The sequence below is a fragment of the Papio anubis genome, chromosome 11, assembly GCF_008728515.1.
Source record: "Papio anubis isolate 15944 chromosome 11, Panubis1.0, whole genome shotgun sequence".
NCBI lineage: Eukaryota > Metazoa > Chordata > Mammalia > Primates > Cercopithecidae > Papio > Papio anubis.
Genome location: NC_044986.1, coordinates 20,331,333 through 20,356,447, shown reverse-complemented (window position 1 = coordinate 20,356,447; position 25,115 = coordinate 20,331,333). Strand labels below are relative to the sequence as shown.

Here is a 25,115-nt window from a genome sequence, read left to right as displayed (position 1 = left end):
TTGCATTAAAAGTGAGCTCTGAAGACTTGATTGGGGTTGGCCCCGTGAAGGAACAGGAGAAGGGATGGGGAGTGTGCAGAAGCAAACACATGTATGAAAGTCCTCAAGGGAAAAGTGCTTGGTTTGGACAGAGGCAGGAAATCAGGTAGGAGGCTAGAGGTTGGGCAGGGCTCCGGGAGAGTGACGTGGGGTGCAGCATATGGTGAGGATTTGACACTGGGGAGTCACTTGAGCAGGTTGGCTGTTTCAATAGGAGCGTGTGTTAAGCTGGCAGCGGGGATGGTGAAAATAGAGATGTGGAGGAAACAGCAGCGGAGCTTGCTGATAGGTTAGATATTGGCATTGAGGGAGAAAGGAGAGTCAAAGGTAGGTAGCTGGAGACGCTTCACTGATTGGAGAGTATTGGAGGAGGAGCAGGTTTGGGGTGGAAGCGTTGTCTTTTTGGAGAGATTGTATTTGCCATTGACTGATTCATTCGTTGTTTCTGCAAATGTTTAGTGTGGGAAAAAGCATTCTAGACACCGAGAGAGAGCGCGATCGATGAACGATAACAGCAACAAAGACTGTAGCGCTTCCTACACGAGGCTTGTTCCAGTTGCTTCAGAGGCTGTGTTACCCTTATTCTAGAGAGAGGAGGAACTAGGCCCAGGGAGGTGGGGATTTGCCCAGTTGTGGGAGTCAGGATGTGAAACAAAGCAGCCTGGCTCCAGAGCACACCATCCTCTCCACCACCTCAGAGAAGCTGGGAAAGAGACAATTAAGTGGACGCTTAGAGCACAATGTGTGTGGTGTACTGAGAGTGGCCTGGAGCCCTGGGAATCCCAGGGAACCCCATCCCCACCTGGGAGTGGTGGGCATGGCTGGAGGAGGCCTGCTGGCTTCACTGGAGAGTGGGACATGCATCAGGGTGGCCAGAGACTGGGCTTCTGGGTGTCGTGCTGTGACTACTGCAAAGGGCTCATTGACACATGGTGGGGAGGGCCAGCGTATTTTCCGCGGGCAGGACATTTGGGGGATATGGGATGTGACCCTGTACTGAGTATCTAAAATCTTTTACTTTTGGATTATCTCCACTTTCTCTACTGCATATATACTTTGTTTTCATTTATTTTATTCATTTATCTATGACTCAGCCAGACTCTCTAAAAGAGTTGACTTGTGTTTCCTAGCAGCCACTGAGTCAGAACTTTCCCATTTTGCAGTCAGGGCTGTGGTCAGGGTGTCTGTGTTGTCTAAGGATATAAAGCAAGCCTTTGGGCACTGCCAAAACCTTATTTTATAAGGAGAACTATGAGTACCTAATAGGAAGAACCAGGCAATCAGGTTATCTTTTGGTGGGGAAGAAGTGGTCGATGGGATCAGTGGTGCTTTGAAGGAAGTGGGTGGTGTAGACTCCAAAGCGTACATGGGGCCACGATAGAGTCCATGGTCCGACGTCCAAAGCTTCCTTCTCTCCTCCCAGAAGCTCTGTCCTCTGGTGAAGAGTTTTGAAGTTCCTGAGGTTTGGGTCCATGGTGTGGCAGGTGACACCATGGCAATAGAAGATATCCCATCAAGAAGGATTGTGTGACCTCAGTTGTAGCCTCTGCATATTGGAATCACAACAATTTTCAGGGCCTTAAAATCACATGCCATTTCACCAACTGCCCTCCCCCATTTTTTTCAGCACTGTTTGGTAGCTGTCTGTTTCCCCCGATATTCTTGGACACTTCCAGAGATGGGGGCTCTATCTCCTGGTGGTAGACCGTTTCTTTTTGGTACAATATGAACTCTTAAGAGAGTTCTGCCTTTAGGGAGCTGCAGTCTCTCTCCTGGAAACGCTCATCTCCTTAATTCGTGTTTTGCTGTTTAATTCTGCTTATGCTTCAAGTTGCATATCTTGACAATTTGAAGGTAGCTGTTGTACTCCTCGCAACCCCCAGGTCTTCTCTTCAAAATGATTGTTAGTTGTAATTCAATTCATCAGTGACTGGTATCTTAGACTACTTAAGGATGGGAATTGCTAATTTTGTATTTAAAAGTTCTACCTCTAAAGTAAGTGAAATTTATTTTTAAACGTAGCTTTCTTCATTCATAAGCTTTATGTTCATTGTAGACAGTTTGGAAAACAGCCCATAATCTCCCACTCGGAGATTACATTATGAATGATTTGGTATATTTTCCTTTTAGAAATATACCAAATTATCCTTTTTCCTCTGAGTGTATGAATATTTATATTTGTTTTTAACATACTTGAGCTCATAGTGCTCAGTATTTCCAACCTTCTGTTTGTTTAAAATGAAAATTGCTGTAGTTAATAAGCACTTCCCCATGTCATTAAAATGCTTAAGGATTTTTAATGACCACATAACAGTCCATAATATGATTAAACCCCAATTTACTGAATCAATGCCATATTGTTGGGTCTTTAGATTGTCTTCTTTTGTTTTTGTTACTGTGAATGATCCTGTGATGATCATCTTTGTGCACATATCTTTGTCCCCCACCCCCTCTGCTTTTATTATTTTCTTGGGGTAGACCCCTAGGACAGAAGTTAGAAAAGAACAGAGTGTTAAAAAGTTTCTTGATACATAGCCACAGATTATTTTCCTGAAAGTTCTCAACATTTATAACTACCGGCAGTACGTAAGAGAGTTATGGTTGGAATGATTTTAATGTCTCTGGGGAATTTAATAACAAAAAAATTTCAGCTTCCCTGGAGAGAGACATGCCCGTAACTCCACCCCGCCCTAGAACAGAGACCCCGCCCATCCAAGTCAGCCTCCCTGGGTCCTCCACCTTCAAAACAGGCAAACAAAACGATGGTTTCTTGAATGATTGGTAGGCTTCAAGGTCAGCTGTTTATTTTAGATAATTCACAGCATAACTTTTATATGTTTTAGGTACCTCAGCCCCTGAATATACTCAGTTCATTTAGGACTATTTTAGAGGTCTTGAGTATACTCTTATAACCTCACATTTTTTGCAGAATTTTTTAGTTCTATTATCTTTGTTTTCATGGCATATCGTTGGGCACAGACACTATTTATTTTATGCTATGTGTGAGCTGGGTCAGGATTGTGACCCTGAGTTATGTTTCTGGGAAAATGTACCCACTTGTCAAAGATGCCGTTGGCTCCTGTGATTAAGGTCAGCCCACAATGAATGTGGGGAGGGCTGGCAGCCTCTCAAATCAGCTCTTGACCATTTCTCAAGCTGGGGCCTGTTGTGCTTGGGGGAAGAGTCTTTGGCAGCTCAGCTTGGGGCTAGCGTTTCCTGACATTTGTTTCGCTGAATGTGAACAAGGTTACTGGAAAAAAGGGTTCTCTCCTAAAATAGGTTTAGGGAAGCACTGGGGTATGCGAAGTGAAAGAGTTTCTTTAGGGCAGGATCTTGACTCTGCAGGGGGCTTGGAGGCCTTCCCTAGAATGGGACTTCCTAACACTGCAGAGCTCTTCCCAGCAAGAGGGGCAAGATTGGGACCTACTTTTGAAAGCTGTTTTTGTTTCGGCACCTGCTCTGTTTACGAAACGTGGGAGCCTGTTTTAAATTAATGTGCGCCTACTTAGAGCTACACTCATGGTTTTGACTATGTTTATCTTTCCAGTAAATAAAACAAAATTGTTCATTTGGCACCCAGCCTGTCCTGCTTGTCATTTCTTGTCTCGCTGATTAACTCTGTGGATGGGGTATGCTTCTCCAACCAGATTGTAAGTTTCTTGAAGCCAAGGAACTCTGTGGTTGATTTCTTCACGTGTGGCTCTCTCTCTTCCCACAGTGGTGCTTCGTTAATTAAGCAGAAAACCAATCTCTGGTTAGGGACTGGAGTTGATTTTGTTTGGAATGAGTGTGACTTCATCGTGACCTGAAAGTGTTCAGGACCATCTTGGTTAGCACAAGGGCGTGGACGTGTGTCTACTTTCTACCTGATGGGGCAGCATGTTTTGGGGAAATGTAATTTTGGGTTATGACACTGCATGGTTTGCCAGTAACTTGCTAATCCAACCTTATACATTCCAGCTCACAGTGGAGCGTGTCTAATTGCCACAGCAGCATTTATGTGGAACGTGGTTGCACAAAAGCTCCAGAAAGTCAGGCTGAGGGCTCCTATCTCTTCTCTGTCTTGGTTTAAACTGTCTATTTCTGAGGAATCCTGGGATGGGGCCACTGGCTCTTTAAGAGAGAGCCCAATTTGGAAATCTAGGACTTGATTGTTGATTATGGGCAATAGATACATTTTAAGAATGATGTTGTAGGCTGTATGAAGTTATTTGATGATTGTTTTGTTAATGGCTTGCAGGTCAGATTTTCATCTTTTTAAATTAATTATCATAAAAGGAGAGAACAACTGGATTTCAGAACTGTCCCTTGAGGTGTACTTGAAACTCAGGTGCAAGGGACCCATAGGGGTCTGGCTTGGAAAGTGTATTGCTATGTCCAGTTTACACATAAGGATGTGCAAATTCAGCAGGTTAGCTGAGCTGCCCAGGAATATCCAGGCAAGAATGACTGTATTCTGATAATTACTCAGGCCTCTGCCTCATCTCTGCTGCCTGCCACCCCCGCCCCGACTCTCTTGTGAGTGCCAGGTTCAGCCTCCATTTGAATGCCAGACAGGAAATTAGCATTCCCAGAATCCATGTCTTTAGTGCACTCTCTCCCTAGCTCCAAATCTGTTACTCCTTGTATTTGACATCTCAGTAAAGCTCAGCAACATTGACCCATTACTTAGGCCTCAAACCTTGGGTAACATCATTGATTGCTCTTTTCTTTCACACCCCACATTCAGCCCGCCAGCCCATCCCACAGGACCAAGTGTGTCCTCTCTACCTTCAAAGCGCGTGTGGCATCCACCGCTTATCACCACCTCTGCCATTACTACTGGAGTCCAGTGCCATCATCTCTCAGTTAGATGTCGCCAGAGTGTCTTTGCTGGTCTCTTTCTTGCTTCCTACCTTTGTAATAGCCTATCATCCATCCATCTCTGGTCTCCACAGCTCATTCCCATACTTTGAGAGGGCCTTTGAAAGCCTTAGACAGATCACATCACAGACCTCAATACGGAAAGTCGGGATAAATTTTATCTCTGGAAAGAGGCCCAAAGCAGTGATGAACAGATACTTTGTCCTGTCACATGATTGAAAGGTGGGGCTTTGAGACCCAAGAGCTTAGAATGGAGAGCCTAGATGCCATTACGCCCCGGCGCTGGCCGTGCTTCAAGGTTTGTGCTGGTGGAGGAGAGATGGCTGGGGGTCACCTGTAGGCTAAGCAGGTCCCTGTTCATCAGGCCCTGGCTCATCCAGCAGGGCGTGGCTGATGTTTTCAATGTTGTACCCTGAGTGGGACCCGGATGCTTCCCAGCTATGCCACATCCGAGCCCTGCATGCCATGTGTCCAGTTGCAGCCTGACTGCAACGTAAGGCTGCTGAAGAGCTCTGGATGGTGTGAAGCAGTCTGTTTTCTAGCCTGAGCCTGCATAGCCGGCGGATCCTGGACCGTGATTAAGTGCATCACCTAGCCTTGAATGAGATGGGGTCACCGTGTGTCCAAATAGTGGGATAAAGGCTTTACTCTTGTCTCCCTGCTCTGAGGGCACAAGCTGCTTGTTTCTCTCACAAGGACGCTGTCTGTGTTGCTCAGGTGCTGGGGTGAAAAAAACAGCAAGCATTTGAAAAGGCCGAAGAAGGAAGGAAAGCTGAGAGCAGCACAGCCCTGGGGACTGATCCATCCCATTGTCCCCAAGGTGGGGGTGTTATCAAGTCCCGTCTTTGAGCCATACCTCTGACTCTTCCCGGAAAGTTAGACCCAACTCAAGAACACACCAAGAGAAGTGTTTCCCCCCAGCCCTTTCCGACTGAAAGGAGACGCCAACCTTGATGGGCGGAGGTAGAAAATACAGTCTAAAAACAGTGTCTTGTAACTGAAGGGGAACATGACTGGGCAGAGGGCTTCTGGTGAAACTTTTGGGATGATTCAGTTGGAACTCAGGAAAAAAAGTTGTTTTTTTGGAAAGAGGTAGCAGCCCCCTTCAGCCAAAGCTCATAAATGAAGGAATGTCTGAGACTCAGAATTACAGTGACCAAGGCAAGACATTGTCAAAGGCTAATAAGTGAGTTTGGGAGAGGCCGTCTCCATTTTTAGAATATGGCCAAGCATCTTTCCCACCGTCTTCCTCGAGCCCCTTCCCATCCCACTTCTGAAAAGCACTGAGTTGGCCATTACTATGCTTTTTTTGAGAGGGAGTCTCACTCTGTCGCTCTGTCGCCCAGGCTGGAGTGCAGTGGCGCCATCTCGGTTCACTGCAAGCTCCGCCTCCCAGGTTCACGCCATTCTCTTGCCTTAGCAGGTGGGACTACAGGCATCAGCCACTGCGCCTGGCTAATTTTTTTTGTATTTTTAGTAGAGACGGGGTTTCACCGTGGTCTCGATCTCCTGACCTCGTGATCCGCCCGTCTCGGCCTCCCAAAGTGCTGGGATTACAGGCGTGAGCCACCGCGCCTGGCCTATGCTTTTTTTCCCTTAAATTGTGAAGTTGTTTTCAGGTATTGAGAATAACACCCAGGTGTGAACTCCCAGCGTAAGAAATCAAGCATTCAAAGTGGAATAAGGTTCTGAAGCTGACATCTGTCTCTACACATTTTTTTCTTTTCGATAATACCATTTCCTGTCTCCACCCTCACTCTTTCATTGTGGTGAACTACACTTCCCTTGTTCCACTTGGTTCTGTTGCAAATGTGATTAGGCAAGGGGCAGATATGTGATATTTATTTTGAGTCTTTTACACGCAGAGAGGATCTAAATCTGGCTCTTTGCAACTGCCTTCATACACATGCATACACATACACACAAATACACACATACATACATAAACACATATATATGCACACACCCCCGACTCAGTAGAGGACCCTCATTTGTAGAAGGGTAAAATGAGTGAGGCGGAAATGCCTTTATGGCACCATGGAGTTCTGTGTAGCCAGTTCCAATCCTGGGCTATTCAGTAAGGAATGAAGTTGGAGATAGTTTTCTGTCCCTTACAACCAAAGGAATTCTAATTTATAGTCTGCCAAGTTTTATGTTTATAATAAAAAATGACATGTTTTTTCTTTTGGATTTTTAATGCTTTTGAATTAAAAATGCTGGAACATGAGTTGATTCTTCTATCGCTACATAAATAGAGCCCTACAAGATTAGAGCGTGCTTGCTTTCTTTAAGAACAGGTTGGTTTGTGCTCGTCTGAGGACTGTTTTAAGGAGACTTATTATACACAATCATCCCCCACAAATGATTTCTAAAGAGAGGCTGGTATGAAAAAAAGGAGTTTCCGTGATTCTCTCCTGTGGTTCTGGGGAATTCTGAAAATGAACTTTAGGTATTTTTGTGAAATTCTTATTTTCATATTTTTGGTATCTCAGAGTTTTCTTTTCCGGCTTCTGTTTAACATACTCCTCTTTGCCCTAAAGCTCTCTTATTTTTGCTCCTTGGGACAACTGAAGAACCCTTAGATAATTAATAGTATGAAATTTAGTTGAAAAATGTCACAATAATGTAATAACATAAATAAGGAGGTGTCACTTTAACCTGTGTTGTGTAGTCTCCTCTAGTTATTAACGCTTACTTGTATTACTATAAGCATTATTTTTTAAATCATGGAAAATTGGTGGCAAGATGAGCATATTTATTTCTGTTTGACTGATTATTACAACTTCACTATTTGATGAAGGTTCTGTACATTTTCCTTTAAGACACATAGAAACCGTGAGAAGATCCTGCAGCTCCGAAAGGCTACGGTGTCGATCCGAGGACTCTGAGCCCAGTGCAGTGTTTGTACCTGGACTGCAGGCTGGGTGGCGTCTGCTGGGGGCAGTGTGTTGAGAGAGATTCTGAGGCCGTATGTGTCAGGGCCTCCAGGGGAAGGATGCATTGATGGATTAATTTCTGCCAAGGCTGAAAGAGGAGAGAGTAAGAGGGCTGTAGAGGTGTCACAGCTGTCATTGCTGTTTTAGGCAGTCGAGCTTTTGGGAAAGTGTCAGAAATTGAGCCCCCTACTGGATCTATCGGAGCCCTGTCAAATGTCCATTTAGATGTCCTGGTGAACAAAAGTCCTACTGACTCACCATTTAAAAACTTGTTCCAAGTGAAATGATGGGAGAAAGGAACATTTTTCATCCGAACCCAGAATGAGGATGTACCCAAGGAAAAGGACGTAGGCTCAGGAGCTGGACTGTGGCTCCACTGACTTGATGTATCCCACTTTGTTCCTCCCACGGCTGGGATGTCTCTTTGCTCTCCACGACCCATGTGTCTTGAGGACATGACACATGGGCCAAGCTTGAAGTGTGGATTCATTTTTAGGCATTCTACCTGTGAATGATTGCAGTGGATCTAGTCATATTTCTGAGAGTTACTGAAACTGGACTTCAGTAGTGAAGTCTGCAGTTCCCTTTTCCTCCCACCTTTCTATTAGACATTGCATGATATAAAAATCAAGGTATTTCTAAGAGGGTGATAACTTCAATGTTATCTAAACTTTTAATTTGGAAGAAGAGGGGTTCTTTGTTCTTTTTAAAAGTACACAAACGAACTTCTTTATATGATTCTTTTTTGCTGCAAACCCATGATGCCCTCTTCCCGATTTATCTGCTACACTGTGAGTTCAAGCCTGGCATAGGACACAGGCACAGCTCTAATGCCAACAATCTCATGGTTACGTTTTGGAACATAATTTGAAAAATGTAACCCATTGAGAGGCAGTAAGGACATATGGTGAGCTGGTGCGTGTTTGGATGTCTCTGTGGAAGAAGTGAGTGGGTAGAGAGGACATTTGTCAAGGAGCGGGAGGGCGGGCCATTGGCTTGGGGGAAATGGGCTGAGACTCCAGGGGTGGCCAGCACCGCATACAGAGGCCAGCAGGGTTGGGCTTGGCTAAGTGCTCTGGTGTCTGGATGCCTATGTGAATTTCCTCCAGAAGTTTTCAGTTGGCAAAGTACAACCTGCTGGATATGGAGCCAGGGTGTGGATTGTCGGGATACTGCTGGGCGCAGGCGTGTGATACCAGAGGTCAGAACAGAAGCTGAGGGATGAGGCTTTGGGAGCTTTTTGTCATGCACTGTCCTGGAGCCTCAGTTACTACAAAGTCTGCAAATGATAGACCAGAGCTTTGGTTCTCTCTCATGCTAGCTCCCCTGTTCCTGATTTTTCTTTTAATATTAGACTTAATCCCAGAATTCACATGTTGAAAGAAAACGTAGAGGTCTAGTGATACCAAAGCCTCATTTTGATAGTTACGGAACTGATGCCTTGAGAAATGGAGAGAGAAGTACAAGATCATGGTAATACTGGATGTTCACTGAACACTTACTAGCTCCAGGCCTTTTCTAAGTAATTTATGAAGTTGTCAGGTGTAATCCTCACAACGCCCTTATGAATGAGCTATGGTTATTATCCCAATTTGGCAGATGAGGACACTGAGACTTGAGGGGAAGATGATGTACTCAAAGTCACACAGCTGGGAGGCGGCAAGCTGGAATTTGAACCCAAGCAGTCTCACACCAGAGCCAGGGCTGTCACCCTTCCGTGTTATGCTGCCTTAATCAGGCACACATACAGGCGGGGAGAGGCAGGTTTCCGGACACCAGACCAGGCTGGTGCCGGTCAGGCTACACCAGGGAACCTGGAGGCCTGTCATTCTTTTGTGATGCTGTTAGTTCCTGTTGAGGAAGTGAGGCTTTGTGGGTTCCTAGGAGGAAAAGGTATGAACTCATGGCAAAAGAAAGGAACCAAAAAAGGGAGATACGCATCACAATGAGCCTTCTATTCATCCCAAATTACACGTCCTTTTATACCGTGTGTGTCTGCAAACTGGCGGGTAAATCACAAATCCTTCTGGTAAGTTACAATGGACGGAAGGTTGTTGCATTTCTCTTAAATCGCCAATCATTTAACGCTATGTGTAGACACTCCCTCATCTGTCTTTTGTACGAATTTGGATCTTTGTGTTTTGGGGTTTGCCACGATGTTTGGCAGTTCCCCTTAGGGTGTCTGTCCCAGAGTTTGTCACACTGACAGTCTTTGGGGAGAGAAGTCAGAGGTGGGCTTCCCTGTTTTCAGTGGCTGTATCTGATTGTTCTGTCTGTTCTCCGGGACAGGAGAGATTGATTGCTCTCTAGCTCTTTTTAAAATTAATAAACAACAAAAAAATGCAGAAAGGTACAAAGGATAACAAACACATTCATGCCACCTAAAATAACAATTATTAATCTTTTTTCCCATCCTAGACCATGATCTTCCCTCCCCGGCTGTTATTCATATGAAAACCGAGTTCAGGTTTTTATACTTTTCGACATCTATTTATATTAACCTATATATTATAAATAATCTTAGTGGTTTTTAACTTTTACATAAGTGGCTTCACATTCCACATAACATTCTGCTGCATGTTTTTCTTTTCTTTTTGTTTTTTTCTTTATTTTCAAATTTGTATTTTGCAGCATGCTTTTCTTAGTCAACATTACATATGAATTTTATCTACACTGTACATTGAAATTTAGCTCATTCTTTTTAACTGCTATGTAGTATTTAATTGTATGGAAATACTACAGCTCTCTATTTCTGTATTGATGGTTAATTAGGTTGCTTACAGTTTTTTAAGATTACAGACTATGCTGTAATAGCCATCCTTTGGGCAAGTGTTTGTAGGTACCTATATATGAGTTTCTCTAGGATTCATACCAAAGTAGAGGAATTGGTCGGGCATTGGTTGGCTGGTTTTAATTTTAATTCACATGCTATTGTCAAGCTCTCCAGAACAACTGGATCAGTTGATTGGATCAATGAGTATTTCCATCACCAGCATATAAACTCTTTCCTCATAATCTCACCAATACTTGATCTTGTTGGACTTGAAATTTTTGCCAGTTTTCTGGGTATGCAATGGCATCTTACCTAATTTGCATTTATTTGATGACTCCTGAGGTTGAGCATCTGGTCATATGTTTATTTTCTCCTCTGTGGCTTGCCTGGTTTAATGCCTTCTTCATTTTAAAGAATCAGGTAGTTTTCTGTTATTGATTTATAAGAGCTCTTTATATAAGTTGAAAACTTGATTCTATGTGTTGGAAATACTTTTTCTAGGCTGTGATGGTTTAAAATACTGCTTTAGATGGGTTTTCATTTTTACCTTTTATTTTAGAGATGGAGTCTCACTGTATTGCCCAGGCTGGATTACAGTGGCTATTCATAGGAAAGTGCATAGTGTGTTACAGCCTCCACCTCCTGGTACCAAGAGGTCCTCCTGCCTCAGCCTCCCGAATAGTGGGACCACAGGTGCACATCACTGTGCCTAGCTTTAGATGGGTTTTGAAAGAAAGAAGTTTTAAATTTTAATATCCTCAAATTCATCTGTATTTTCCTCTGTGCTTTTATTTTGTACCCACTCTTAAGTAGCTCTGAATTCTACAGATAGTTGATGCGGGAACTCTGATTTTAATTGGACATCTGCTCTCCAACAGCCACATTGAAGGAAATTAGTTTTCGTTGGTAGGAATCTAAGCAAGGGATTGATTTTTAAACTAGGCTTTACATATAATTTAAAGCAAGTCACTTAGAACAAGATACAAAAATTGTGGACTGGACCCATATCTGGAAAACTTGAAAGTGCTAGGGCAATAAATAATTCTTGGTCACGTACAGCTGAGGTCTTGGGCTCCTGATTCTGGAACAGAAGCTTTCTATATTTTATCTCATCAGTCTTAGCAACAGGTCCTCTCGAAGCAATTTTATCCCCATTTTAGAGATAAGAAAACCAGAGCTTAAAGCAGTTAGATAATTTATGAAGTAAGTGGCAGAGCCAAGATTCAAATCCAGACCTTTCTGACCACAAAGCTCGTTGCTGAATACTGCGTCCCATTGCCTTCTTGCGAATTGGGATTTGTTTGAATCCCAACATCTTTATATGTTATTTTTAATTTGAATCTAATTGGAAGTGGGGCAGTGAGGGTAGAGGACAGGAAGAAGGGGAAGAGCCTGAGACTCAATAATAGAAACTAAAAACCTGTCGCCAGGAGGGCAGTTCAAAAGGAAGAGTTCCATATTTCATGTAACTGAAACGTTAAAAGCCCAAATAATTGCATCATGCAAGTCTGATGCTGAGTAATCACCCTCCCCCATATTATTGGAGGTGGGGGCAAGAAGTCTGGGAAGCTGCTTTTGCCTAAGGAATTACATTCCAGGGGACTCCGAGGATTTAGGTAACCACAAAAGCCATTTATTTCGAGTACACTGAGATTTCTACCACTTTGATCCCTAATCCATAGCATAATTAATAAATGAAATGTGCTGTAGCATGGGTTTTTTACAAAGTGTACTTTTAAAATGGCTTTTGGTCTGACATGATTCATTTGCCACTTGGAAAAGCGTCATAGCCTCAGATGGGCAGGCTGGGAGAGGCTGCCTGGTGGGTAGCTGAGGGCGGTTTCCTGGGGCACAGTTCCTGCCTTGGGCCTCTACAGAACAGTCTCTTCCAAACATCTCCCAGACTCTGCGTTTTCCAGGAAGTGTGCAGAAATAGGAGGCCAGGACTGAAATGCTGTCTGCTCTGTGTATGTCAGAAGACCGCAAACCACTTATAACCAATGAAGATCTTTTTATTTGTTCTTATCCCTTTATGTCACTTGAGGAAAGTTGCTGTGAGTAGGTGATGACCATTACAGTGATTACTGGTTGCCCAAACTGAGAAGCCAGACATTTGGCTTGGTTTCTCTCCCTTCCTCTTGTCTCTCCTACCCTGTAAACACATACTTGGTGATTACCCATGGGGAGACAAGACAGGCTGGGAATATATATTTTTGCAACTTCAGCCTCCTGGGTTCAAGCGATTCTCCTGCCTCAGCCTCCAGAAGAGCTCGGATTACAGACGTGCACCACCACGCCTGGCTAACTTTTTGTATTTGTAGTAGAGATGGGGTTTCACCATGTTGGCCAGGCTGGTCTCGAACTCCTGACCTCAGGTGATCTGCCCGCCTTGGCCTCCCAAAGTGATGGGATTATAGACGTGAGTCACTGAGCCTGGCCCCTGGGAATAATATATCAGTGGACAAGAAAATATTCTTGCTCTCATGGGACTTCTGTTGGGGGTCAGGGTATAGGGAGGAAGGCATAGAGATGAAAAGCAGTAAACAAGTAATAGGGGAAAATTTAAATACATTAATAAATAAATAATAAAATAGAAATAAATCTGTTGGCTACTTAACAGGATGTGCCACGTTCCAGATATATTACTTTATCCTTATGACCTTTGGGGGCTAAGCATTACTATTCCATTTTACAGAGGAAGAGACTAAGGCTCAGAGAGAAGGGAGGCGGCTTTTCACAGGTGGAAAGCCAGACCTTTTCAGTGATCATTCAGTTCGTAGCTAAGGTCTTATTTTCTGTGCTCTCTGTCAGCTGAAAATGGGCAAGGTAATTTCACATAGTGACAGGAGCCATGTCAGAGAAAGAGCAGGACAGTGGGACAGAGAGGGACCGGGCCGGGGGCTGTTTCAGATGGAGGGTCAGGAAGAACCAAACTAAGATGTGAACGGTGGGAGGTGTTGGAGCTGTGGTGCTTGCCTAGAAGGACCCTCATGGAGCAATTGGAAGCTTCTGGCAGGAAGAACTTAATGTCTTGCGTGTGCCCTATGTGGGTTCATTAGGGCCTTTAAAGGGGGAAGAAGGGGGTGGCTGTAAATGTTACAATCTTACCTTTGGCCCCTAGGGATTCTTTCAACCTTGGTTCAGTAACAACTTGTGACTGCCCAACAGGGCTTCCTTTTGGGAGAGAATGGCTTGTTACATTCAAATATGCCATAAAAGTATCACCATTTATTTCAGTGTCTGATGCCCCGGCTTGGGGAGTCTGAGGAGGCTCTGAATAGGTCTGAAGAGGCCCTTTAGAGTAGAGATGAAAAGGGGGCGGGGAATCCTCCATTCTAAACAAAGAGTCTGCAATGGGAAGATGGCCAAATGCTGTTTTTGGAGTGGGTGAGAGGGAAAAGAAAGGTATGGATGGTTCGTTGGAAAATGTGGTTTTATACAGGGTTTTGGTGTCGGGTCCCTGAGGGCAACATGGACTCCAAATGTGATCCTCCAGGCAGCTCATAGCCCCAGCCCCTTCCTTTTGCTTCCTGGTGGGTTTGTGAAAAGAAGGGGTTGTGTCTCCAATCTGAGCAGTAAGTCTGAGGGGGGTTGGATCCATGTGGCTTTCCTGTGTCCTGTTCCTTGTAAAAGTTCCAGGTTTTGGGTTGTGAGCTGTGCGTGTGTGTGTGTGTGCGCGCGCGTGCGTGCGTGTGCGCTGTACCTTAATATGGAGAGTGGGTATTAGAGAGACCAGTGGGTAAGAGACCCGCAAGCACAGAGTGACAGGGTTTGATAGTAAGCAGCAGGCCAGCATCGCTGCTTTTATTCCTCCGTAAATCCTTGCACAATGCCATATGCTCTTGCATTCCGTAGCTGCTGCATAGGGTGTGATTTAGTTAATGCCCACTCTGCAAACAGGAAACGGTGCTCACTGCTGTGTATGCTTTTCATGGAGATAAAGTGTCAGGAGCAGGACCCCAAACCTGCGAAATCACTAATGCAACCACCCCCGTTCCATGCCCCAAAAGGGTGGGGGTGGGGGGATAAAAAGAGTAGGAAAGTGGGGTGGGGAAGGGAAGCTTTAGGGCCATAATTCAGACAATTTGTCAGGCAGTGGCATCAGCTGGGAGGAAAATATTGATGTACGCTTTTTGTTTTTGAACCTGAAGTTTGGTTTTTTTTCGGATGCATTGGAGAACTTTTAAATGTTTTTGAAGTGCCAGAGTTTGGACGTTAGGTCACCGTAGGTACCAGCTTGCATATCATTTCAGCGGAATATTTTCAAAACTCCATAAAAACATGCGGCTTTCAAGGCTGGGCCACTTGTTCAGGTCCTCCTCCCACCCCCCACCCTTTTTGGCAAAACCGTGCAAACATTGGTATTCAAAAATATTTTGTTACTTTTCTTGGCAAAGTGTTCCAAGAAGGAATTGCAACACAGTCTCAGAGTTAGGAGGCAACTTTCTGGGGAAAAGGCGGGGGTTGGGGAGGTTTGGAGTTTGAATCAAAAACAGACACCGAAGCTTTAATAAAATAAATGAAGCGGAGCCCTTTCAGCTCGCGGTGGACTGTGTTGGTGCGCGGGTCAGGCTTTAACGTGCCTAGTGGAAATTGACAGTCTGAGAACTGGGACATAAACAAAAATGTCAGTCCCTGGGAGTCTTGTTCACTGGACAATGTCTCAATTGTTCCTTTGGTTTTCAAGGCAGCAGGGAGAGTGGAATATTAACTGTTTACTGCCCAAAGCTGGTTGGGAAATTGCTTGGAGAAGTGGAGAAAAAAGACAGAAAATCACATTTTTTATTTAGAAACTATTAAACGTGTCAGTAAGTGATAGGAAAAGAGCAGATTTTTTTCTGCTTAATTATCTGCCATTCACTTCCATATTTCTACATACCATTTTTGGGGTGTGTGTGTGTGAAGGAACAGCAGGGTGTTTCTTTTTAAATTTGAATGTTAGCCTTGCATATTGTCAGTTTTTAAAGCTTGCTGGCATGTAGATTATCCGCCCCCGGTGGATATGACAGTAGGCTTAGGAAAGGAAGTATGATTTCTGATAACATTTACATTTTAGCCATTCAGTGGATACCCTGTTAGTGTTTGTTCTTCTTCAGAATGCTCAGATAGAATAAAAATCAAGTGGTTGGAATTTAAAAAACAAAATGTATTTGACGCTCCATAAAAATGCATTTAGTGATAAAGGGATGGGGGGCAGGAAGTAACCATGTCTGAGGGAAGGAATTGGAGGCACAGAGGAGATCCAGAATTCTGTTCACACTTGAGTTTACTTGGTTCGAGAAACAAACAGCAAAGCCTGGTGTATTGGCCTTTATCTGGGCGAAGTTCACAACTCAACTGGTAATCATGTCCTTAGAAGCCTTAAAAGGATTGGTGTTGTTGCAAAAGCAGTGACCGAGCTTACTTCTTCAGGAGCGAATGCACTCCGGTTGTTTGTTAGATAAACTTGTTTTAATAAATGGGGGAGGGGGTGGTCAGGGGAGAGGTTTCCTGTTCTTGGAAGATTCCCCGATAAGTAGCTATCTTCTCTTGGAGAACGTCAGGCTTTTTCTCCAAGCCAGGGGTTTGCAGGGAGCTAAAGTCAGCTTCGGCTCCTGCTTCCTGTCAGTCAGGAAGTCACTTCCTTAACCCAAATTACAAGCTAGGGCACAACTCCCCAGCCATACCGAAAAGAGCAGGTTTTTCCCAGAAGACTGTGTTTCTAGATGCAGAAGTGTAAATTGGTACGCTGTATGATCACGGAATGCCCGAAATACGTAGGGAAGAGTGTCGTTGGAAAGAGGCTGTGTCCCCAAGGAGAAGATGCCGCCCGCAACAGCTGGATCGGCTGTCGTGGCTGAGCGTGAGGCAGCTGTGGCTGGCTGCTGTGTGACTGACCTAGTAGCCGCCCATGTGGAGTCCTGGCTGCCTCAGAACCCTATCACATCTAGGCAAAATCTTGCATTTTTTATTTGGGAGGCCTGAGGACTTCAGGGCTGGTGGATCGTAAGCTCCTTGGTTATCTTACAGAGGTAAGAGATCTTGGAAATCCACGATCAAACTTGATGTGTGCGTTTACCCTCCTCCTTTGGACTCTGTTATTCAAATATTTAAGCCTCCAACCTTGTGGTTCCTACCTGCACCACCCGTCACTCCCCGACCAGTGAAAGTCAAGCTCTTGACCTCATGGCTTCTTTCAGTGACGCTTGGGGGACAGAGTTTCGCAAGGCTGGTTGCCGGCTGACATGGTCCCCCATTGGTGAAGTGGAGACTTGTGTTTTTTGGTCATTTCACGAAGAGCTTATGGATGACAGCAGTTCTCTCTGCCTTGCTGGGACAGAGTGTATTCTGAGGTCCAGCGTCTGCATGGAGACCTGCCTCTCCTTCACTTGGGATGTTTGGTAGGTAACGCTGCCACTTTCCTATGCATTCGTTAATTTAAGGGAACAGTGTAAACTCAGCCCAGGTGGATTAATCTCTCCAGTGACTTGTGAAACTTCAATCTCCAATTTCCCTCTTATGTCCAGGTATGAGTGAGGATACATGTAATAATTGTCGCAGGTATTAGTGAGAAAGGGTGCAGATCACACAAATATTTCACACGTTCTTAGTTGGACCAGACTTCGGAGGCAAGGGAGGGCCGTGTCACCTAGGAAATTTGCTCTTCCGTGGAGATGAAAGGGCGGTGAATTAAGTGCCTGCTTTTTCTCCCTTTTTCCCTCTGACGGTTATTGATCCTCCCCTGGAACTGTACAGTTCACGTTCTGATCTTTTTCTTGACAAAGGGAATTCCCAGTTTGTTCGCTGGCGAACGCACTAGCAGGTGAGGAGTTAAAAGTTGGCAACGCCTGCCCTCTCGAGAGTGTCAGGATTTTCATTCTCTTCCTTAAGAGCTAGAAGATGTTTCTAAAAGAATCTCTTTGGTGACTTAGAAGTAAAGAGAGCTTTACAAGCATGGCACAAATAAAAGGAAAGAGGCAAACACTGTTATTCTACATCTGTTTATTTTGTTATTAACAAAAGGCAAGGCGATTTCTCTTACTAAAGTTTTGCTGGGGTCGGGGGTGAGGGTGTAGAGAGCAAAAGTGTGAGTTTACACCATGACTGGAATTGCTTGGACATACTCTTCAGCAGACATTGTGTGACTGTGGAAGAAATGAGTTTCATGAAGATGACTGATACAACGAAGCCACTGAACCAGCCCTTTATCACCTCTTCCAAGGCTAAAGTTTGGAGCCACTTGCAGAAGGCCCTCCTCAAACCCTTGTGTTCTTTGCCTACCCCTGCTGTTGCCACATCATCTTGGATAACTGGCTGCTTCCCTCCTCAACTAGAAGTTCCTTGGTGCCTGCTTAGTTCTTGTCTCTCGATTCCCAAGTGCTCACAGAATACGTCCGTGTTAGCTACGAGGAAATGGACCACATAAGGTTTCTGTGAAAACCTTAGCCCTTAGGTCTAACACAGTAGGAACAGAAGTTAACGTTTTCCTGATGTGGAAGTTTCTTTTGCTGCTTTTGGTCGCATTTCTTACTTGTGTGGTTCTTCTATGGCTACTGCACATGTTTTTTTACATTTTTTTTTTGTACTGTCTCCCCCTTGCCCCACACACCACCTTTTGGGGACAGGGTGGCAAGTGATAATATAAACAGATAATAGTTAAGAGATAGTTTAGTCTTTCTAGGCCAAATTATTCAGTTTTTGCCATCTAGGTAAAATTCGGTCCAATTAAGCGTCCATGAAGTGTTTTAATATAAGCTGGGGAAGGAGTTGAACCTGGAGGTCAGGGCTCTGTGGTCTATTACAGTCCCCCTGGGGTCTCCAGCCCAGGGGACGCTCCAGGGTCCTAATAAATGACTGGGGACTTCATTTTGAGGCCTTTACTACCGAAGACTGAATAATACATTGGGCATGATGCTTTTGTCCTAAACATTAACAGCCACAAAAGGTAGAGAGTGTGTGTGTTATAGATACATATGTATCATGAGTAATTAGTTGGGGACTGTGCATCAAGTCTCTCATTTTACATTCCAGGAAGCAATGCACGGAATGGATTCTGGACCTACAAACTTTGAATTTCAATTCTCTGTCTCCTACTTTTACTAGAGTGCTTGCAAACAGTACAGTGTTTTTGTTGTGAAGTTATACCGTGCCTGTAATCTCTCTGCGGGTGACCCTCCTAAGCCCTACTTCAAGAAACAGCTCTAAGCTCATGACACTCGCCCCACCCGATGTCTACATATGTCTTATATCCTTGGAGTAGTGTTTGGGGTTGTAAATTTGACCTTAGGGAGACATACTCTCTGATGATAGGCTAATGCTTGTATTTACTAATAAACTTCCTTTTTGACAGTCATGGGCTCCGGGGGCTCCCAACCAAACTATGTGGCTGCTTTTATGTTGGGCCAAAAGACAGGCCCCTTGTGTCCTCCCAGTTTCTTAAACAATGAAGTCATGGCATTTTACAGTGCTGGTGAATGGATTGAGATTGTGGTGACCCTGGAATGTGGCACTACTCTGGCTGGAGGGAAGATGGGAGGGAGGGATGGAGAGGAGAGGAGAGTGGGAGATGGGAACCTGGTGGACACAGGAGGGAGTGTGAGTTCTGAGGGCCAAAGGAAACAACACCGGATGGGACATTAATCTGATTCTGTTATCTGAGGCTGTCACCAGTCCTCCCTGTCCTCCTGGCATGCTTCTGTTGAGACCCCCACACCCGGCTGATTCCTTGCCTCTTCCAAGGAGCCAGAGGGTGGAGAAAGCAACAAGAAAAAGGAGCCAAGAAAAGAGCAATGAAAGAGTTCTTCTTTAGGAAAAGGGGAAGGTCCCAAAAGATCTGGTAAATGTGAAATTGAAGGGCCAGGCATGAGGAAGAGTAGGCAGTGGGAGAAGAGTGAACGTGTGCGCGCACGTAGATGTGGCGTGTGTGTGTGTGTGTTTTGTTGGATGGATGGATGATATGTCATCCCAGCAGATTCAAGGAGGTTCCTAAAAGGCAGTGAGGTTCCTGAAATAGACAAGTCTAGGGAACTCCTGCGAGGAAGGGGAGGCATTTATTGGTATTTGGGGAGGTTGTTAAGAGCTTGCTGGAGTCAGGCGGAGTCCGTGCCATTTTGCCTCTCATCTCCTGAAGAAGGACTGTTTCTTTTGGGATATCTAACAGGCTTCCAGTCAGGCATCACAATTTTCTTGCTTGAAGGGTTTATTCTTTCACTGAAGCTAGCCGCAAGGACCCTAATACCTGTCAGGAACTGGTCTCCTCTGGGAGAGGGAGGGGCCAGGCCCGAATGGTGGCTGCAGAGGTATTTACCAGCTGGTTCCGTGCTCTGCAGGAGGTTGGTGAACACGTAAATGTGGGTAGTAGGCTCACATCTGCTTCTGTTTTTCCTTTTTCTGTAGGCCAGACTGAAAGCTTAATAAATTGTACGAAACCCAAGTAAGCATGGATGTTAAAGAACATTAAATAAATTATATAGGTATGCCTACCTGTAACACTTTTATAAGGCAAATGCACATGGGTTATTTTGCCATAAACGTGCACATGGACCGAGATGTATTCTAAAGCCCTCTTGTTTCAGCCGTGCTGCTGGTGAAGGTACTACTGTTCATCAGCTTTTCCCTTTTTTACCTGGCAAGCGCTGTAGCTAGTCTTGGAAATTGCAATAATGATGCCATAAGTACGCTTGTGCAAAAGTTGTTTTTTGTTCCAAAACATTGCCAGTTCACGGCATATAAAACTTCCACGGATGCTTCAGCCGGGTTTCTTTTTCTCCAAATAAGGCAAGCATTAATGAAGCAGCTGAGGGCCTGGGAAAATATTTTGTCATTCCCAAAATGAAATTTCTTCCCCTCTCTAGGCCTGCCCATTGATTTTTCAGCTGAAGCACAAGTGGCTAGCCAGACTTGGTGAACAGTAGGCCTTGCAACTAAACTTGTCGATTGCCATTGTCACCTCTAATGACCATTGATATAAATAATGCTCAGCTTCATATTTCCATGCATGTTCACCCAGAGACCAGAAGGCTTTGTGTAGAGGATGGTGGGATCATCCCATTCCATAGGGGAAAAGGGCCAGGTTCCCTGACTCCACCTGTCATTGAATTATAAGCTGGGAAGCTGGGCCAGGCAGAGCTCCAGTTGCCAGATACTGTGGCCACTCTGGTACCAGCTACTCCTAGAACCCAGTGCAGGCAAGGTGTTTAGTGTGGCCTATGAGGATGCTGTTTACCAGGCAGCAACCTCATGAATAGGCAAAAGGCCTGTTTCGAATGCCTCCTGTTTAGAAGTCTGAAATGTAATATCCAGACAGTTTGGAAACATTTTGGGTGGGGTCAAGGGCAGAGACCAGAAGACATTCATAGATCTGCAGTTGCAGATGGAGACTTTGTCCCAGCTACCCATGGTGTGAGTATACCTTACAGGTGCTATTTGGAATAGGACCTTATTTTTGTTCAGTATATTGGAGAAAGTAATTCCTGCCTCCAAACTCACACAGTATTTATGTCGCCCCGGCTGTCTGGCTTATCCACCTGCAGCTGTGGAATTACTTATGAAGAGCTTAATACGCAGCCTCGGTTTCTTTATCTGTTAAGAGTGGGGATAGCTGGGGCTTCTGAAGGGGCAGAGTCATGTAGCCTGGTGGTTAGGAGCTCTGGCTTTAGAGATGGACAGGTTTTGGTTTGGGCTCTGGCTCAGCTGCCTCCTTGCTTTATCAGCCGGAGAAGTTACTAATCTCCAAGTTTCCGTATCTGTAAAGTAAGGAAAATAATAAGTACCTCCCTCATAGGTTGTAGTTAGGAAAAAGATGTTGTGAGGCTCAGGTGGTCTGAGGGATATAGAGTTGCTTCTCAAACATGATATGTTGCTTTTCCCAGTCCTTAGGAGGGAGTTGCGGTTAATACTTGAAGTGTTTTGCAAGTAAGTCTTTTGGATCAGTATAAGGCTGTGATAATTCTTACTACTTGCTTTGTGTGCATGAAGGCAGAAAGCAGCCAGAGGAGTCCATGATTCAAGGAGCACGAGAATTACTGTTCGCAACACCATGTTTTCTAAATTCCAGTTGTAAGATATGCTTAAGGTTGAGCGTGGTGACTCATGCCTGTAATCCCAGCACTTTGGGAGGCCGAGGAGGGCGGATCACCTGAGGTCAGGAGTTCGAGACCAGACTGGCTAACATGGTGAAACCCTGTCTCTACTTTAAAAAAAAAAAAAAAAATAGCCGGGCTTGGTGGCGCATGCCTGTAATCCCAGCTACTGGGGAGGCTGAGGCAGGAGAATCGCTTGAACCTGGGAGGTGGAGGTTGCAGTGAGCCAAGATTGCGCCACTGCATTCCAGCCTGGGCAACAAGAGCAAAACTCCATCTCAAAAAGAAAAAAAAAAAAAAAGATATGAGTGTAATCTAACAGCAAATAATTTCAGGGAGAGAAGAATCACAGCTCTCTTAAATGTATCTACTTACCATATGCATCTAAATTTCAGATGCATGTGTAAAAATGTAGAAACATGCGAGTCTTCAAACGAAGGAAATAATGCCTGTGTGCTTACATAATTTGAATAAAAGCTGTGCTCTTTGGAGCCCTAAACTTCAAATGGATGACATGTTAAAAGCTTCCAAAACCCTCTTTTGATCAAAAATGGGTGGAACCTATGTGGACCAGATTTTTCAGCTGTGCCAAAAGAGTAACAGCAAACCAGAGTCATTGGGCATGGTCGTCCAAAGATCAGTGCTTAGAAGATCATACCAATCCAATTTGACAGGACTGTGTTCATAAAGATTCTGCATATCTGTTTCCATGTTGTTTCTGACCGTTAAGGAGAGTTGCCGCTATTGACAGATGAGGAAGCTGGGCCACCTTGCAGCTTGCTTCTCCATAAGCACACCATCAAATAGGTCCACATTCCAGCCTCACCTTAGCCCATCTTCTCACTGGGAGGAGTTAGGCTGCAGCATGAATGGGAACAATGAATACAGAGGTTTCTTCAGAAGGGCGGTATTAGAGCATTTAATGTACTGTGATTCTTGTGTATTCTATTGGGAAGAGTGGGCAACCGCACATTAACCTTATTGTAAGTGTGATGCATTTGAACGTACAGTTAAGAACAGCCCAAAGAATATGCATTTCTGCTGTGAGCAGTTTTGAATAAATCAACATGATAGCCCATGGTTATTAACATATTGTGTGAATTGGACAATGATACATACTTTGAGGACCTTGAACTAAATCCACCAGCTAAGAGCAGCCCGTAGGAGGGGCTCCAGAAGGACCAGAGGTCGGGGTGTTGAGAGGTTGTCATACAAAGAAATGAACTGCAGACCACTGGCAGAAGAATTTTCTGGTAATACACAACCCAAAGTCAATTTTCAAATGCTTGGACTGCAGCACAGAATTGACTAATGTCAGATTAATTGAATCTGGACTTCTAAATGTGGGTCAGTTTGGGTCGGAAGTAATTTTATTATCCAGAAACTTCTGTATACCTCTCTTCCCCCCCAGAAAGATTCAGCCATAATTTTCCCCTGTTGCTGAGGTTCTCTTGCGAAGCTTCTGAGAAGCAGTGTATCTTTCTGTTAGATTTCATAAGAAGTGGTGCTAGGCTTTTGATATAATTATGTTTAGATTTCAAGGAAACTTTCAGTGTATTGAAAGATAACTTCTAAGGCGTAAAGGGGAAGGAGTCCTCGGCTCAGACCCAGACAGCCCGAGTCCTTAGCCCAGTCAGAAACTTGCCATGTGACCTTGGGCAAGTCTTGGCATGCTCTACCTCACGGTTGAAATTTTTTTTTTTAAAGTGGGGAGAGTTACATCTGACCTCCTTTTTGTCCCTTTAGTTCGTACACTTAAAGGTTCAGTGATCTGTGTTTTTTTGTTTGTTTGTTTTTTGGCAGGGGTGCTATAAGTACAAAATGGAAAAGAAAATAAGTAGACAGGCCCTCATAATCTTTGAGAACCAGGATTTTCCTTAAATTGCTCACTTTTGAATCTCCTGGTACCCTTTAAAAAACCTCTTTACCTGGGTGCAAGTCTTCTTCCATGACACTTAATATGACTTTATGGACCTCAGTTAGACTCTGATGTCCTTTTCAAAACAGTGTTGTTTTTTAAAGTATGAAGTGCTTATTAAACCCGCTTAGGAGATGCAGTCCTAGGAGGCCATTGATCACACGTGAAAACATTCTCCTTTCAAAGAAGTGGCTAATGAAGCATAAACCACCTTCCTATTTTGAACAAAGTGCTATGACTGGGCAAAATATAACAACTTTTGGGACAAAAAGGCTTCTGGAGCCGCTGCCTCGTCTATTCTTGCACTGCTTGCTGTTGACAGCCCATGTGAGAACACTTTGTTAGTGACATTTAGCCAATGATTGGCCCATCCAAAAGGTGGTTACCCAGAAACCCTCGTGAGTGAGCCAGGATGCTGGGAGAGGGATGGGAGGTGGCCTTTTGGGAACAAGGGGATACATACGGCTGGGTTCCTAAGTCATGTGGCGAGTATGATACACCTCTACACTGCTATGCCATGGCAGCTGGGCCTTGCAGAGATGAACATCAGAATTCACAGCACCAGAGTTCAAACACTAAACTCGGGCAGCTGGACGTTGGCCTTAGGAGGCCTGGACATGGGGCACTGTCCTGGACCTCGGGTTGTTTCAGGGACCTCCATGGCAGGAGTTGATTATCCTTCTCTTTCAGGCTCAGCCATGATGTGCTTTGCCCTTCCCCTGAACTCTGTCTTCTGGAAGCTCATCCCATCTGCAGGCCCCCTCACTCTATGTGCACCTTCATTCTCCATCTCTCAGCTTCTGCACACTCTGAACTGTGGCCATTCGCATGCCACCATACCCCTTCCACCTCTTGGACTCCTCCTTCCATCCCTTTACCTTTGGCTCCCAATTCTTTTTTTATTTCCCAATTAAAACAACAACCACAACCTAGAACAAGAATTAGGCCTCGCCTACCCTTGTTTGGATGGGGTGTTTGTGCCAGGCAGGATCACCGACCTCTGTCCATCCTTGACATGGTTGTCTTTGGGTCAGATGTTTCCTCTGGCCCAGTTAGCAGGGAGAAATGTCACGTGGTTTGGAAAGGAAGGCCCAGGGCTGGCCAACTCTTGGAGGGGCTTGGGATGGGGTAGGCCCCCTTGGAAGGGGATGGTGGGTGCGGTGGGCACTGTGAATGTTGTGTCCAGCTCAGAGGGCACAACAGTGTCTATAACTCATATTCTCTCTCTCTTTTTTTTGGAGTCAGAATATCGCTCCTGCACCCAGGCTGGAGTGCAGTGGTACGATCTCAGGTCACTGCAACCTTAGCCTCCTGGGTTCAAACAATTCTCCTGCCTCAGCCTCCTGAGTAGGTAAGATTACAGGTGCCCACCACCACGCCTGGCTCCTGGCTAATTTTTGTGTTTTTGGTAGAGACAGGGTTTCACCATGTTGGCCAGGCTGGTCTCGAACTCCTGACCTCAAGTGATCTGCCCGCCTCAGCCTCCCAAAGTGCTGGGATTACAGGTGTGAGCCACTGTGCCTGGC

General features: G+C 44.8%; 1 protein-coding gene across 41 annotated transcripts in view; it reads left to right on the top strand.

Moving 5' to 3' along the window:
• TCF7L2 (transcription factor 7 like 2) overlaps positions 1–25,115 on the top strand; it is a 219,443-nt gene that overhangs the window by 96,433 nt on the left and 97,895 nt on the right. The gene's annotated exons all lie outside the window — the stretch shown is intronic.